The 15266-nt window shown below is 41.3% G+C and overlaps 1 protein-coding gene across 19 annotated transcripts in view; it reads right to left on the reverse strand.

Annotated features, from left to right (window-relative positions):
- Nucleotides 1–15266, reverse strand: part of Ctnnd1 (catenin delta 1) — a 64013-nt gene that overhangs the window by 35561 nt on the left and 13186 nt on the right. For 13 of the 19 annotated variants that reach the window (XR_009226887.1, XM_058579607.1, XM_058579604.1 and 10 more), the window contains one exon: nt 586–706. The exons of the other annotated variants lie outside the window; for them this stretch is intronic. The gene's annotated coding sequence lies outside the window, so the exon portion shown is untranslated. The remainder of the gene's footprint in view (nt 1–585; nt 707–15266) is intronic. 19 annotated transcript variants of the gene reach the window in all.

Genomic DNA, 15266 nt, shown 5'->3' on the forward strand with positions numbered 1-15266 from the left:
TCTTTCTAGCTTCCAAACTATACTACAATATTGAGGGCAAAATGTGCCTTAACTGAGACGAGATAGTAATAGAAGCACAAAACATAATCTATGGGGGGTGGGGGGACACTATTTCCTAGGACTTTTACCTCTTTGGGGAATAGGAAAAGGAGCAGTAGGCTCAAACTCTTAAAAAGTACACCTTGAAGTAGTTCATATTCTAACTCCTAGATGTCAAAGGCTAGAACTTCCTATGACTCTATAATCTTACAGACAGCTCTAAACAGATTATCCTTTTACCACTTCACTTGTTCCAACTCGGGGCAAATACCCAAGTATCTAGATGGTTTATGTGTGCTGTTTATACAATAAATGATAATATATCCTTATTATATAACAGCAAGTTGGCCAATAAATCAAGAAGCATTATAGTCATACTGCTGTACTTAGTTGATTGTCACTATGGGTGACCCTATGGCCAGTCCAAAAGGCAGGTTGGAGGTAATCTCCCCTACTCTCCATTCTCTCATCAACCCCCCACCCCCGTGGAAAAAAATCACTTAAAAATATTTATTTATTCTTAATAAATGTGATTTTAATACACACCTGTTAAGAGAAGGGTCGTAATTGATTGTTTTAACACAGAGAACAGCCCAGTCTAGATTCAAAAAAATCATGGAAGAAGCATCCCAGCCACCACAGCAAGGAGGAAGCAGGAAGGAGAGAGCTGCAGAAATATTTGAAAGAAAAATGGAAATGAGAGGAAAATAAAATATGCCCAATGCATAAATACAAGAGAATAAAGGGGAAGTTTGAGGAATGAAAGGTATTAATTTAAAATATGATTTGGATGGGGAGGTTGAGGCAAGAAGATCCAAAGTTCAAGGCCAGCCTCAACAACTTAGAGAGGTCCTAAGCAACTTAGCAAGACTTTGTCCCAAAAAAGAAAAAGGAAAGGGCTGGGGATATTGCTCAGTGGTTAAACACCCCTGGGCTCAATACCAAAAAATAAATATATACATTGTATGTGTGTGTTTGTGTGTGTGTATATGTGTGTGTGTGTGTGTGTGTGTACTGAATGAATGAACTGTAATTGCTTAATGTGACCAATGCCCTTTAGACTTTGCTGTGTTCAGATACCTGGGCTTTGAATGTAGTTTTCATTAAAATATGGACTCTACTGTCCTATCAAGAATTCCTCTATTTGTACCTCTATACAGAACCAAGAACTGTTTATAATATGGATAAAAACCCATTTATCCCTTGTTCCCAGCAATCAAATTGGGGGGGAAATTCCTGTTGGAATGCCCTTCCCCCTCCTTTCCACCCCTAAGGCAGAAACCTCAAAGCCCAGTTCCAGCATGCCCACAAAGACATTGAGAAACCAATGCAATAGTAGCAGTGGGGAAGACAAGTGGAGACTAGCCTAGACTGAATCTTTTGCTTAGGTTCTGTTTCCCACGCTCCCCAGAGCCCCACCAAGCACAAAGGATTGGGCCTACTTGCCTTAGAGTGTATGCAGCATTCAGCAAGCAAGAGTCCCCAGAGAAAACTGATAAACAGGTGCCCAAAACTCTTGAATTAATTCATTCCCTAAATCAGAAAGTATATTGCCCCCCCATCCAGATATGAACTCCCACAACCACTTATCAACTCCTGTTCTTCCTTTGAGTCCAAAGCCCATTGCCACTTTCTCACATTCCCATCCTACATTTTAACAGGCCACTCAAAGGTCTTTCTTATAATAAGTATCCTTATCATTAAAAACTGTTCCCTTTCCATCTCTATTTCTTCATTTTAAACACTTGCCCTTATCCGCTATGTACAATGACCTATGAACTTCCACACCAAGAAGACTCCACTTAAGAGAGATTCTTCCAGTTACTGAGCTTAAACAGGGCCTGCAGTGCAGTTACCACTCTGGCAACCTCCACCCTGTAATCTTCCTTGCTAATAAAAGCCCAAACAACCACTACATGGGGCATACAGAGACAACACTCCCTGCTGCAGAAATTATTTGTTATCCTGCCATGAATGGCTACTTTTTGCCCCCACAACTTAAACTCAGAAAAAGGGAGTTAGGAAGATAGGAAAAAGGTAGGTCAGAAAACAGTGTCTGGAGAAACATTAGCTTCTCCAATCTTCATAATTTTAAAGCTGACCAAATTGAAGAGGACAGTACAGCTGGTAGGAAGAGGAGATCAGATTCCTAGGTCTAAAAGCAGAAAATTTTTCTGCTTGAAAAGGGCAGAAGCAAAGGCTACGCTGGACAGAATACAACTCAGAAGACCAGTTCCAGTCCTCACTCGCCAACAATGGCAGTTAAGTCCCTGCCACATACTCATCTGTACAATGCCAGTATCACCAACCCAATGTAACTCAAGAGTTGCTATGCAGATTCGGTGAGATAACTGTTATACAAATGTGAGGTACTAAGTTGTTTCAAGAGTTAGTTTCTGTCTTCCAATTACGTTACTTCATGATACTATCTCAGCTCCAAACTATTTTGTGAAGTAGTAGATTAAATTAACAATTAAGATCATAGCTGAGGCTAGGTGCAGTGAACCACATCAGTAATCCCACTGGCTCAGGAGGCTGAGGCAGGAGGGCTGCAAGTTCAAGAGCAGCCTCTGCAACTTTGTGAGACACTGTCTCAATTAAAAAATGAAAAGGGCCGGGAAGGTAGCTCAATAGTAAAGCACCTCTGGGTTCAATCTCTAGTACCCAAACAAACAAATGGGTTCTAAAGAATGGATTACCCTACTCAATTTTAGAGGTCTCACCTAGGCCAGTGTTTCTGGGACAGAGGGCACTTCTCTAGTGCCTGGCACTCATTACAGCATTACAAATCTGTTAATACCAAGTTTTTTAGTCTCTATTTAAGGCCTTACCAGTATTATTACGAAGGAAAAAAGGGAATGTGAAAAGAACTAACAATTGCTAAATGCTTCACACTCATTATCCTGGCAATCCTAATAGTAACCACAAGGAACTAAGTTTGATTGCAAATTAGAAAACAGACTCAGATGAAGAAATTGCCCAAGTCCCCATAGTTAATAGCAAATTTTGAATTTAAACCCAGATCTCTGTCATTCCCAAGCCTACATTCTCTTTCTACACCATGCTGCCAAGTCCAAAAAGATATGCAACATAAGATACATGAGCAACGGCTGGGGTTGTGGCTCAGTGGTAGAGTGCTTGCCTAACATGTGTAAGGCCCTGGGTTCAATCTTCAGCACCACATGAATAAAATAAATAAATAAAAGGTATTGTGTCCAACTATAACTAAAAAATAAATATTAAAAAAAAGATACATGAGCGAGCCTCTATGCCCTACAACTACTGAGAGCTTTCTTCCTAACTATCATAAAAATAGGGGGAAAGAAGATGTTTCCATTTTTCTTTAGAATAAAGAATTATTCCTTTTCTACATTAGAGAGGGGGGAAAATGAGGAAAAAGAAACGAGTGGGGACAAAGAATAATGACATTGAGCAAGCTACAGAAGACCAGTCTTGCAATTCAGAAATTTGATGACGTTTCTTCTACAAGCCATACACATCATAAAAAGATAATGCTACAAACCATAACTGACTTTGGCAGAGTCAGGAATGGCTTATAAGTCAGGTCCAACACCTTTCTAGTTTTGCCACTTAATGTTTCCAAAGCGTTCACTTAAAAAAAAAAAAAAATCAAGGATTCCTGATGTGAGAAGGGTGGCACATAAAATGAAACTTGTTTTTCTCCTAAGACTAATATTTCCTAAGAATAGTCAGCCAGCTTTATGATTAACAAGTTTTAGATCCTATATTACTGGATCCCATCCACACTAGAAGGCCTACCTGTTATTACCCAGCGTCTACAGCAAGATTCCCTCATTCAAGCAGTGACAATGATAAAAGTTCACTCTCTGCTGTCAGAACTCCAAACCAAAACAAGTTAAATTGAATCGGTGCCCAGAAGGCCAAACAATTAGACAATGCCAAACAAATAATAGGGCGAAAAACCAGTCATCAATAGCACAGTCCCTGAAATGATTTGTTCTATTGTAAACAAGCTATAGAAATATAATTTGGAATTTTGATTCTTAAAGGTTAAGAATATAGGCTTTGAAATCTGACTGGATTCAAGTCACAGACCTAACACTTATATAATATCAGACCAGTACCACCTATTTTTAACCTCAGCTTTCCTGTCAATGGAGAAGTAAAAATACATAGGATAACTGTGAGGATTAAATGAGATGATTCATGTAAGTTCATAGGAAAAGGTCTTAACACATAGAAAGTTATTAATGTTACTACTACAAATACTTCTATAAAACACAAAGGACTAGAATTTTGGTGGTGTTGCAGAGTTTCTGAGTAAATCACACATCTCGATATGCACTTCTCATTCTATAGGAATTCTTCACACTCTCAATGGGAAAAACAAAATAACACTCCAGACTAGGAGTCAAAAGACCCAGGGCCTAACTACTGGCTCTGCCAAAAACATGCTAGGCAATCTTGAAGAAGGTATAGCCCCTGAAAGCTTCAATTTTTATTACTTAAGTCAGTCAGGGTGGCACACATCTAACCTCAGCTACTCAGGAAGCTGAGGCAGGAAAACACAAGTGCAAGGCCAGCCTCAGCAATTTATCAGGGTCCTAAGAACTTAGTGAGACCCTGTCTCAAGGGCTGGGATGTAACTGAACTAATTTATTTCCCTTCCCGCCATGCAGTTCACATAAGTACATCCAATGATGTGACCAGATTTAGACAAACAAGCCTTCACTGGAAGAGAAAAAAGAATTTGTCCTAAGATGAAGAACTCTAAACTTCTTTTGAGTTCTTGGGACAGAAATTTTATCCTCTGTAGCCAATCCCAAAAGTAGTTCTCCTCCTTTCTTTTTATTTATGCATTATAAAATCAAACCAATGCCATAAATTTATGCTTTTCCTCTAAATGCAATGATAAGTAAAATTTCACTTCCACTGTCTTCTAGGCATATAGTTTTTTAAACAAAATGCACTGAATCTCCTTCTAAAGACTACCAATCAAGGCCAGATGCAGTGGTGCATACCTGTAATCCCAGTAGCTCAGGAGGTGGAGGCAGGAGGATGTTCAAAGTCAGCCTCAGCAATTTAGTGAGGCACCAAGCAACTGAGGCCCTGTCTCTAATAAAATACAAAACAGGGCTAGGGATGTGGCTCAGTGGTGGAGTGTCAGAGTTCAATCCCCAGTACCCCCCCACATACACACACACAAAAAAAAAAAAAAAAAAGAATACCAAACAAGGCCTGGGGTTGTAGCTCAGTGGTACAGCACTTGCCTAGCACGAGTGAGGCACTGGGTTCAATCCTCAGCACCACACAAAAATAAATATAATGAAGTTATTGTGTCCATCTACAACTAAAAATATTTTTAAAAGCCAATCAATAAAATATGGTCACTGTAATACTACAGAACTGTATGAGACAACATTTAAGAAAGAAAAGATCTGCTCCAAAATTCAAAATTAATCACTCTTGTTCAATCACAAACACAGAGAAAATTGCCACTTTGTTTCTAAACCAAAGGAATATATTTTGTCAAGTTTTTTCTATGGCTCCTTATCAGAAAGAGTTCTTGTACCTGAGTCCAAAGTCTAAGTACCCACCCTCTGTTCTCACTTGATATTCCACCTTCTGAAGCTCAGTCAGAATAATTCTAGTATTTCACTTGGAAGACTCACTTCCATGCTAACCTCAAGTCTCTGGAGCTGACCGGCATTTAGATCTAAAAGGGGTAGGGGTGCTGGGTTGTGGCTCAGTGGTAGAGCGCTTGCCTAGTCTAGCATGCATGAGGGACTGGGTTCATTCCCCAGCACCATATAAAAAAACTAAATAAACAAAATAAAGATATTGTGTCCATCTACAACTAAAAATATTAAAGAGAGAGAGAGATGGGCATGGTGCTACAAACCTATAGTCCCAGCTACTCAGGAGGCTGAGGCAGGAGGAATGCTTGAACTTGGGGCTCAGTGTTGGCTGGGCAACACAGCATAACCAAAAAAGGTCTAGAGAGAACCCTGCTCACTTCACAACCTCATCTCATTCAAGCACTTCTCAGAGCAACAAAACCTATACTTAAGAAATGGCCTTGTCTTAGCAGTTTCTGTGCTAAGTTCAATGCCAGCCTGGGCAACACAGCAAAATGATAATAATGAGGAGGAGGAGATGGTGATGAACATCATGGGTATGATGCATACACCTGTAATCCCAGGTACTTGGGAGCCTGAGACCCTGTCTCAAAATAAAATAACGTCTATCAGTGTAGAGCACTTGCTTAGCATGTTTGAAGCCCTGGGTTCAATTCCCAGCACCACATAAAAAACTCCTAGCTAAATGGAACTTAGGTCCAATGGGGCTCCTTAAACTTATTTGTCTTATAATCATGACCCACAGTTACTGTTAGGATTTAAAGTTTTTACTCTGACTTACAAATAGAACAAAACAAAACAGGAAAGGGAGTGTAGAGTGCTTGTTTGGCAATGCATGAGGCAGGCCCTACATTTGATCCCAAGTACAGCCAGCCAGGGGATAAAAATAAAAGAATCAACAGGTATGGTAGTAGACCCAATACTCAGGAGGCTGAGGCAGAAGGATCAATTCAACCCAGGGTTCAAGACCAGACTGGACAACATAGCAAGACACCATCTCAAAAAGGAAAAGGGAAAAAAGAAAAAAAAATCACTTCTATCATCATGATAGACCTCCTAAAATTCAGAAACCTGATAAAACATTTGTCTTGCTCCCATCCAAAATATTCCGGGAACCCCCCCCACCAAGCCATACTAAAATGGCTAAGCGCTAGACTGGTTTTGAAGCAAAGCAAGGGTGTGGTTCTCAGCTAGTGAGAGGGCCCAGAATTGAAAGGGTATAGAAAGAAACAAAACCTGCTTCTCTCTCAAGCTGTGTGACACACACACAGGACTGGTCTAACAAGTCCTTCTGATCTCTCAGGCCAGGCAGCCTCCTTCTCCTCCCCCATTACCCACATGCCTCTCAAAGGCCCTCCGCTGGGACCGATAACACTGAATTTTTCTCTCAATCCAGAGTCAGGGACACACAGTTACTTACCTGGATCCCTTTGCAACCTTGCCAAAGGCACCTCACTTACCCTTATAAGGAGAAAACAGGGCTTTAGGGAGAGGCTGATAAGGAAACAAAGATAAGAGGGAGGGGCAAAAAAACCAGGGAGGTGTCAGACTAGAGGAAGAGGAAAGGCCAAATGCCTTTCTCCTTCCTAGTAGAGGAGGGAGAAAAAGAGAGGGAGGTCACGTACATAATAGGAAGTAAGAATAATTTAATTGAAATGAGAAGGTATTGTTAACTCCCTTGTCATAAAAGAGATCCTAAAATTAACTGGGACACCTTTTACTCTTCTCCCACTCTAGGCTAGAAAGAATATATTCATGGAAAAACTTAACCTTAAGGTTTGCTAGAGGTCACCCTCACATTCTTTTCTTAAAAAGGCCAGATTTTAACAGATCCCCTTACTTTTTATCCATGGCATTCCTGCCTCTCAATCTCTTTGTCTATCATTTGAAGATAAATTGGAAAAGGTGAAAGCATGCAATAGAACCATATTTACAAAGTCCCACTTGCTCAAATCTTTGAAAAGACATCCCCTCTATCAACTTTAGAATACACCTCCCTTTAGAGCCAAGCAGCAAGGAGAAAGGTGTAAATCTATGAAGAAATCAATCTGAGGAAGTGTTGAAGTCTTGTTTCAACCACAGAACAGGTAAGAGGAGGAAATGTTTTTCCCTATCTGAATGAAAGTGAAAATTTAACCCTAAAAGGGGGAGAAAAGTGTGTAATATTGATCTCCCACAGAAGTTCATATATAATCCTCTCAATACCCTCTAAAATAATGACTACTGCCCCACGGCTTTTGGAGATGGGGTTTACATTGCCTAGGCTGGTCTTGAACCTATGGGCTCAAAAAATCCTCCCATCTCAGCCTCCCAAGTAACAGGTATGTGCCACCTAGCCAACTAGTGGCTCCCTTTTCTGGATGTGTAGACTATATCAAAAGTAGTTGTTATTTCAGGCACAGTGGCACATGCCTGTAATCCCACAACTTGGGAGGCTGAGGAGGAAGATCGAAAGCTCAAAGCCAACCTCAGCAATTTAGCAAGGCCCTAAGCAACTCAGTAAGACCTTGTCTTTAAATAAAATATTTTTAAATGGGCTGGGAATGTGGTCATTGGTTAGGTGCCCCTGAGTTCAATCCCTGGTACCAAAATAAATTTAAAGAATAAAATTTATTCTGGGTGCACTGACCCAGTCCTGTAATGCCAGCAATTTGGAAAGCTGAGGCAAGAGGACTACAAATACAAGGCCAGCCAAGGAAATTTTGGGAAAAACAGTCTCAAACAATAAAAAGGCCAGGGGATGTAGTTCAGTGATAAAGCGCCCCTAGGTTCAATTCCCAGTAACACATACACACATAAAAGCAGTTAGCATATTGCCCAAGGTGATGGGCTAGTAAGTGGTAGAAATCTGAACTTACTACTCCACATCCAAGTTCCTTCTCGTTGATACAGAGCAAGTGTGAACTTTCTATGTTTCTGGTAGTTAAAAATCATTATAAACCCAATACAGATGCTTTTTCATTGAGTAGGGAGAGGAACAAGATGGGATGGAACCAGCTAGACCTTGGGTCTTTCATTTTAAAGAGCAAAACTCTACTGTTCTGGAAAAGAAAGCTTGCAATCTACTTGAGATTTATTTCCCCTTTTAAGGGACAAGTAGTCAGGAGGAAAGGTAATAGGGACAAAACCACACCATTTATCTTCACAGTGGCTACCCTGCTCTAGAAAATGGCTATCTCGCCACATTCTCTGTTCACCCCTCTCTAGAACAAAGAAAACCTAATCACAAATATTCCTATTCTCATTTTTACTGTAACATCCCACTAAGCCAAAAGCAAATATCAGAGTTGGGATGGGAAAAAGAAGGAACTAGAAGCAGGGAAGATTGTGCTAGCCAGCATCAGAACAGAGGGGAGGGATTGTTCTAGGGGTATGTTAGCAATCTGCCTCTAGGGCAGATGTCCTCCTTGGCAATCAAAGGCTGGTCTGTGTGTGTGCTCCCGGGCCAGCCAGCTTGGCAAGAAGTTGAGAACTCAGCCACCCAATCCACAAAGTGAGAAAAGATGCCTGTTTCACAGCTGGAATGGAGGGCAGGGAAAACACAAAACAAGGTAGAAAAGAGGAGAAGAAGAGGACAAACACTGCCACAGGTGCTATTTTAGTCTAGACATGAGGGGGAGTGGGGGCAGAATCCCAGTAAACTAGTTGTGTACAAACACTAAAGAATTGCCAGTAACCCTCAATGAAATCAAAGAATGGATTGTTTTTTCCTGCTCTGAATATAAGGATGAGATCTAAACACAGGACCCAGCATTACCTGTTTCTCTCTGTCCCTTTCAGATCCAATAAGATATCTGCAATATATATATAACATGAACATTATTTAACATCTAACTCCTTCTAGACTTCCTCTTTTAATTAAATCCTAGAGATACATAAGTAATAGTAGCACACACAAAACTCAGTAAAGCTTCTCAATGCTAGGAGATCAAGGCCATTTATATAACTCAAGTGCTAAGACGTAAAAGGCCACAGTCAGAATTCACACCCTCTAATCCCTCGGAGTAGCTAGATGCTCCGAGACCCATTAGACACACAAAGGCTGCTCTCTTCTCAGTAGAGCTCTATAGCAGAGCCGCTCTCCAGGGACAAAGAGATTTCACAGGAGAACCACAAAGACATCGCCCCTCTCTGTTCCCCCACTCCCAGCTTTCTCACTTCCTGTCACAGTAGCACCAGACCACAGTCTCCCAGAAACAAACAAATACAAAGTGCTGGATTCTGGGCTGCAAGCCAACCACATTCCAGGGCATCCTGTCTACCAATCACCAGCCAGAGCTCCCACTTTGCCCTGCACAGTTCCTTATCATGTTCGGGAAAACAACCCTCCCTCCCTGCCCCAAGCCAACACTACACAGGACAAAGCTCAGGCATTTAAGAATCAGCAGAAAGATATTATGTGTGTGGATCTAAGAGTCTGGAGGGGGTGAGGGATTTTTAAGATTCCTGCTTGGTAAGTGTCTTGAGACAGTGCACTGGGGATTTTAAACTTATTGGTGCTATTACATTCAGCGCAACCACATGTGACAAGTTCCCCAAGAAAGCTTCATCATGGCAATTTGATCACCAACCTGAATTCAGTTAATAAAATATTCCCACTTGGAGACTTTAGGGTATATCTTCTGTCATCTTCTCTATCACCCACTTCTGCTTTCAAAGTCAAACTATTTTCCCTCCAAGCACAGAGCTGATTCCGAAGTCAGGCCCCACAGAGAACAAACAAAGGCAGCAGACTCCACCCTACAAAGAGGCAGTTTATCAAGTGCAAGGGGTGGGGGTGGGGGTGTAAAGTTCCCTACTTCCCTAGAGAGTAAGAGGAGGGCCACTAGGAATTGCACTGTAGCTCTGGCAGCAAAGAGGTCACAACAGCAACCTCAGCTTTTCCTGCTGGGCTGCAGAAATGCAATCTAGTCAGAAGGAAAACCCTCCCTTCCAAAAATAGAATAAATGATACACTTCTTCTATTATCTTGTACAGCCTATTGGAAGCTAGTCTCTAAACCCCAGAAGCAAAGATGCATACAGAAGTAAAGCTCTATTTGCCAGAGATTCCTGAAATCCAAAGTACCGCGATTCCCTGTGTATAAACACAGTAATGCTCAGCAGAGTTCCCAAACCAGAGGGGGCATTCCAAGCAACTAACCAGTAATATGCTACCTTTTCTCCTTTGCTTCTTTCTCCTAGACCCTCTCCTTCTTGGACTTGCTAAAAGCACATGGGTTAAATCCTGAGCTAGCCAGTACATGATGCAAGAGAAGCTAAGCATAAAACAACACAATTTAGAAAGATTTAATTCTTATCTGGATCTGACACAACCAGGTGGAGAGAGAGGGTGGGAATATGCACAATAGTAAGCCACTCTAGGGCTAGCATTCTAGGGCTGGTTGGAAAATAATATTTAGTAACACTATGTTTTAGAAAAGAACTTCAACTGGGTGTGGTAGTAAGAGTTTGTAATCCCAACTACCCAGGAGCTTGAGGCAAGAGGATGGCGAATTTGAGGTTGGCCTGGGCAATCTGATGAGACCCTATCTCAAAATTAAAAAAAAAAAAAAAGAGCTGGAAATGTAGCACAGTGGTAGTATTTGCCTACCACGAACAAGGCCTTGGGTTCAATTCTCAGCACTAACAAAAGAACAGGACTTCAACAGCAGCATCTAATCTGAAAATTCTGTCACTGAAGTACACACACACACAAAAAATAAGTTTAATATCTCTTACTTAGCACCCAATCAAGATTCTCTTTTTCCTCTCAAAAATACTGAAAAATTAGCTGGTGCTATAACGCAAACCCATAATCCCAACAATATGGGAGGCTGAGGCAGCAGGATCTCCAAATCAAGGACAGCCTCAGAAACTTAGCAAGACCCTGTCTCAAAAAAAAAAGGGGGGAGAGAGGGGGAGTTAGGAATGTAGCTGGGTAGTAGAGCACCCCTGGATTTAGTCTCCAGAAAAATAAATCCCACAAAATAAAATTAATTACTGAAAAATTAGTTACAAACATTAGTATTCTTACCCAATACTCCCTCATTGTCCAAACCACATAAATCAGAGCCAATTAAGTGTGAGATGGGCATACATGAACAGATTTAAAAAACAGTAGCACCTATGGGGAGTTTTCTCAGCATCAAACTGAGCAGGTGAGAGCAAAGGAGTGCCAACTCAGAAATCCAGTCATCCTTGAGTGTAAGGGACATTAGGAGACTAAGCATAGCTAACCAATTACATTCAACCTAATTTCACCAGAGGCCCTGGTTCTAATTGTATTGGGGGCTGTATGAAAACATTTGGAAAACCCAACCAAAGGAATAGCGAATGGGTAAGAAGGAAGTCCCTGAAGGGCCCAAGACTTAGCTGAATACTAAGATGGGAGGATGAATCTGCTTTGCTATCTAGCTTCCCAGCCACCCCTTGAAAAAAAAAAGCTGAAAGAATTAGAGGGAGGGGAGGCAGAGTAAAGAATGTAATTGGGATTGGTTTAGCTACATTCCAACTAGCCAAAACATCCCACAAAGTTAAGAGTGCCTGAGAATCCAGTTCCATTACATGAGAGCTACTAGGACTCTGCTATCCAGTTCCAATTCCTCAGCCCCCCTCACCTCCAAAAGCTCTAAAAAGAAGGCTAATTAAGATGGTTTGATGAAGGCACCAGCTGTTTCCACTACTTGCACTCCCTCCCTCCCCTCCCCTCCCCCCACCTCCTGAGAGTTTAAACTCACATCAAACACTCAATACAATTGGTCAGTAGGAAGAAGAAGCCTGGACTAAAATAGCAGGAAGGGTGCCAACTGGCCCTACTTAGAAGGAATGCATTCTTGGCTCAATTTAAAAATAAGAAACCTTTGTCATCCACTCTGTTCTGCCCAAATATGTTCTGCTTTCTACAACCCACCCCTCAGGGTCAAATGGGTTTCAATTTCTTCCCTGCAACTACTTGGTCTGTTTTCAAATGTCAGACAATACAGGAGAGATGCACACAAAACTGAATGTAAAATAACGTGTGGCAGATTAGAAGGCAGTCTGGGACTACAAAAGCCAAATCTAGTACAGAGCTCCCATGTAAAAGCAAAGAGACAAGAACATACAACAGAGGCGAGCAAATGTTGTACAGCCACACTTAAACAAAGATGATAACTCAACTTCTTAAGGCACAGTCAGTTAAGAATGCTAGCACAATCCCAGAGACTCAGGAAGCTGACTGAGGCAGGAAGACCACAAATTTGAGGCCAGTCTTAGCAATTTGGTGAGACCCTGTCTCAAAGTAAAAAATAAAAAGGACCCGGGATGTAGCTCCATGGTAAAGCGCCCATGCTTTCAATCTCAGTATCCCCCCCCACCAAAAAAAAAAAAAAAAAAAAAAAAGCTAGAAAGAAAGAGTACTAACATGACGAGCTCCTCCCCCACCTATATTCCAAGTTGGCCAGTTAGCCAAGAAGGAAGGGAAGGAAGCTAGCACTTCCTTTTCAGACAGGAAGTAAATTGGCCCTTCCTGTCCAGTTTTAAACAAATTATCCAGCTGAGTTTCAATGCAAACATCCTCTCCAGAATTTGTTCCACAATTTCCAAATGGAGAGGGGAAGTAGAGATAAGGTCTAAAAGGCTCCCTTTGCCCTAATAGGCAAGTCCTCCATATCTTGCAAAGTACTAGCATAACCTCCAAATCAGGGGTAACATCTGTAATTTCAAAATATAACAGGACATAGGTATATCACTTCAAATTAACCACCTTCTCACATGCTACCACCTTGAACTACCAGTCTTCTCTACTTCTTATTCTACCTAAATAACTACTCACTGGGAAATAATACATATATGAAGCTTAATTCAGATTTTGTGATACACAAACCTGAGAGATCAGAATCATCTGGGAAGTGTTTTCAAAAAATACAATCCTCATACTGCAATCTCTGGAGGAAAAGTCTGGGGATTCATGTTTTAAAAAGTCCCAATAGTGGGGCTGGGGATGGTGGCTCAAGCGGTAGCGCGCTCGGCTGGCATGCGTGCGGCCCAGGTTCGATCCTCAGCACCACATACAAAAATGTTGTGTCTGCCAATAACTAAAAAAATAAACATTAAAAAAATTTAAAAAGTCCCAATAGTGATCCTATAGCATTCAGGGAACCACTGTACTACTGGCCCATCCCCAACAACCCTCAAACCACAACATTCTTACAAAAAGGGCACTGGTTATAAAATACATTATCTGGGCCTGTTTTACTGCTCACCAGACAGCTCAAATCATTACTCAGTATGGATTAGAGGTTCTTAAAAAGCATGAATTTAAATATAAGGATGAGGTCTGGGAGGCAGCTCAGTGGTAGTACAGTGCTTGCCTAACAAGTGTAAAGCCCTGGGTTCGAGCCTCACCACTGAAATAATTTACTGATAAAAAACAAAGTGTAATAAAATATCAGGCATGGTGACATATGCCTGTAATGCTAGGGACCTGGGAGGCTGAGAGGGGAGAAACACAAGATCAAGGCCAGCCTAGGCAACTTAGTGAGACGCTTGGCAACCTAGCAAGACTCTTAAAAACAGCTAGGAGTATAGCTCAGTGGTACTTTCTTAGCATGTGTAAGGCTCTGGGTTCAAACTCCAGTACCATAAAAATAAATGAATAATTAAATGTAAAGAAGGCAGGCTGGAGTTGTGGCTCAGTGGTAGAGTGCTCGCCTAGCATGCATGAGACACTGGGTTTGATCCTCAGCACCACATAAATGTAAAATAAAGATATTGTGTCCACCTAAAAAAAAAACTTAAAATAAATATTTAAAAAAAATGTAAGGATGGCTGGAATGGCAGTCCTAAATCCTGTTTTCTAGGACTCAGAACCTGGAAGGAAGGAACTATTTCACTTGCCAACACCACCCTCTTTGGAGTCCTGAGTTGCTACAATGGAGGTGTATTTACACTGCAGGCTGGGTAACTTAATTACTTTTAAAATGTCCTAGTTAAAATTTCCTCCAAAGAACAAAGATCTGTACCCAATTTTCAAAGACTGAGTCCATATTCTATCCCAAAAGCCTTTGTAAGTCTTAAATCTACCATTCAAGATCCCCCGCATATTTCTAGCGTACCTGGTCACGTATAAGAGAAATAACCAGAAACTCTGGATTCAAGAGTTACTTCTGACACTTATCCAAGCAAGTCACTTTAACTCTGGTTTGCGTAAGAGCCAATGAGTAGCAAAATGTCTTTATAATAACTATAGGGGGCCTAACAAAGTGGCACATGCCTCTGATCCCAATGGCTCAGGAGGCTGAGGCAAGAGGATTCCAAGTTCAAAGCCAGCCTCAGCAACCTAACAAGGCCCTAAGCAATTCAATGACACCCTGTCTCAAAATGAAATATTAAAAAGGGCTGGGATGTGACTCAGTGGTTAAGTGCTTCTGGGTTCAAACCTCAGAAGAAGAAAAAAAAGAACTATAGGTGACTAGGACTATGGCTCAGTGGTAGAGCACTTGCCTTGCAAGCAAAAGGCCCTGGGTTCAATCCCAGCACCATAAACGAAAAAAGAACTATAGAGAAAAATATTTCCACAAGGAAGCATGAAGACTTAATGAAGAACAGCATTCAAGTGTGGTGACACATGCCTAGAATACCATCT

This window comes from Marmota monax, unplaced genomic scaffold (genome assembly GCF_021218885.2).
Source record: "Marmota monax isolate L192 unplaced genomic scaffold, Marmota_monax_Labrador192_F-V1.1 WCK01_AAM20220418_F8-fsc00038, whole genome shotgun sequence".
NCBI classification, from domain to species: Eukaryota; Metazoa; Chordata; class Mammalia; order Rodentia; family Sciuridae; genus Marmota; species Marmota monax.